Genomic DNA, 337 nt, shown 5'->3' with positions numbered 1-337 from the left:
ATTAAAGTGGTTTACTCTCATAACAAGTAGCCTTGACATTGCACATAATATATCTAAGAAAGGGACCAACTCATGCATACAATGCTCAATCTCCATTGTTCTACCCTTTTCCCAAACATACAGGTTACACAATCACTTCCCAATTTTAAACCCAACTCTCATCTCTCACCAAAAGATCCCAAGAATACTTTGCACATAAAACTCTTTTTCTTTGAAATCTATAAAGGATTTTCTCAACTTCTAAACAAATCTTAGCTCTAAACAACTTTGTTAACCCCCTTTTTCTTTCTTTTTCTCTCTCTTTTTTTAATATATATATATATATATATATATATAT

The sequence above is a fragment of the Brassica oleracea genome, chromosome C2 (assembly GCF_000695525.1).
Source record: "Brassica oleracea var. oleracea cultivar TO1000 chromosome C2, BOL, whole genome shotgun sequence".
Lineage (NCBI taxonomy): Eukaryota > Viridiplantae > Streptophyta > Magnoliopsida > Brassicales > Brassicaceae > Brassica > Brassica oleracea.
The sequence above is the reverse complement of the archived record's forward strand: the minus strand, read 5'-3'. Positions refer to the sequence as shown.